Genomic DNA, 1634 nt, shown 5'->3' with positions numbered 1-1634 from the left:
TATGAATAATGCTGAGATGAATATAGAAGTGCAGATATCTCATTGCCATGCTAATTTTATATCCTTTGAGTACATATTTGGAAGTAGAGTAGCTGGATTATGTGGTAATTCTTATTTTTAATTTAACTGTATTTTTGAACACTCAATTCTATGACCCCAAAAGCACAGACTACAAAAGCACAACAAAAAACAATTGGATCGCATTACATCAAACTAAAATATTTCTGTACCACAGAGGGAAAAGGGTGAAAAGCAAATGTTCACTGATAGTGTATATGCTATATTACAAGCACTTATTAAATTAAAGGTATAGGTTCCAAAATGTACTAGGTGAAAAATGTATTATGGTGATTTTTTCTGCTTAGTTTTTGTAGCCAGATGGATTTTTCATTTTGTTTTGTTTAATAAGCTGTACAATTATATTTAAGAAAACAAAAATTATTAATGCATAGTCACATTAGAAAAATCAATTTTATTAGAAACTACTTCCAAGATTTTGTTGTTTATATTTTTTATGAGTATCTTTATAAAGTCACACTCAGCCTCTTTACTCTTTGTTCTGTGAAAGTATATATGGATATTGCATACTCATTTATTGAAAATATCCTACCCTTCTCCATGAGTGATAGTAATTCCTCAGCTGCTTACTTTTATTCTTTTAACTGAATTTTCTCCAGATGCTTACACAATATCACAGTGCTTCTGGATGATTTTCAGTATCTCCTGGCAATACTTTGCCTGACCACCTTGGTTGCAAATACTGACAGAAGAGGAGCTTAAAGCCAAAGGCTAATATGTAGGTTTTGATGAACTACATGGCAATTATTGAGTCACAAGACTTTGGTAAAACGTTCCCTCCAAAGAACCTAAATATCAATATTATTATCACATTTTCTAAAAACTGAAATCCGTAGTGTAGGATTGTATGTCCCACCTCTGTCTCTTATCAATTCCTCATTTGACAGCTGCAGTTTCACTGCTGACCAGCAGGAGAATTGATGGCAGCATATACTAGCATGATTAAGATAAGCATCCATACTTACCCACCATGCTGGAATTATTTTCTGTGTTGCTAGGAAGATGAGTTCCACTTTTCCAAAACTCCAGCCATGGTGTCAACAATAATACAAAATATATGATTAATAGAAAGTGTAAACTCCCCTGTTTCAGAGATGCAGGGAAGAATGCCAGAGTCACTACAGGTGAGATAATCACCAACGAATGCCATATCATGACATAGATCAATTTTATCACCTGTAGCTTAATGGCGCAAAGTCGTTGCCAGTGTGGATGGCCAGTATATTGCAGTGAATGGCAGCTACACAACTGATAAGAGGGAATATGTCATCAGCAATGCTATTAAAGATAAACATGAAAATGTTAGAGAATAATTTTCATTAGTAATGGCCACTTTCTCTTTTAAACTTGCCAAGTTAAGATATATTTCTCCCAACCCACCTCCTTCGGAAAATAATTTACATACAAAAAAGAAAGAAAAAAAAGATTTGTTATCTTTCCATTATCAGGGATTTAGTGAATATATGCATGCAAAACATATAAAACAAAGAATAAGTGAATACACACATACCCAAATTTATAAATGTATATACACATTCCCTTAGAATAAAATAACT

At 33.0% G+C, this 1634-nt stretch overlaps 1 pseudogene; it reads right to left on the bottom strand.

The window, feature by feature from the left end:
* Positions 1-894: 894 nt before the first annotated feature.
* Positions 895-1373, bottom strand: LOC129395593 (testis-specific XK-related protein, Y-linked-like; annotated as a pseudogene).
* Between the last annotated feature and the right edge of the window lie 261 nt (positions 1374-1634).

Source organism: Pan paniscus, chromosome Y (assembly GCF_029289425.2).
Source record: "Pan paniscus chromosome Y, NHGRI_mPanPan1-v2.0_pri, whole genome shotgun sequence".
NCBI lineage: Eukaryota > Metazoa > Chordata > Mammalia > Primates > Hominidae > Pan > Pan paniscus.
The sequence above is the reverse complement of the archived record's forward strand: the minus strand, read 5'-3'. Positions and strand labels throughout refer to the sequence as shown.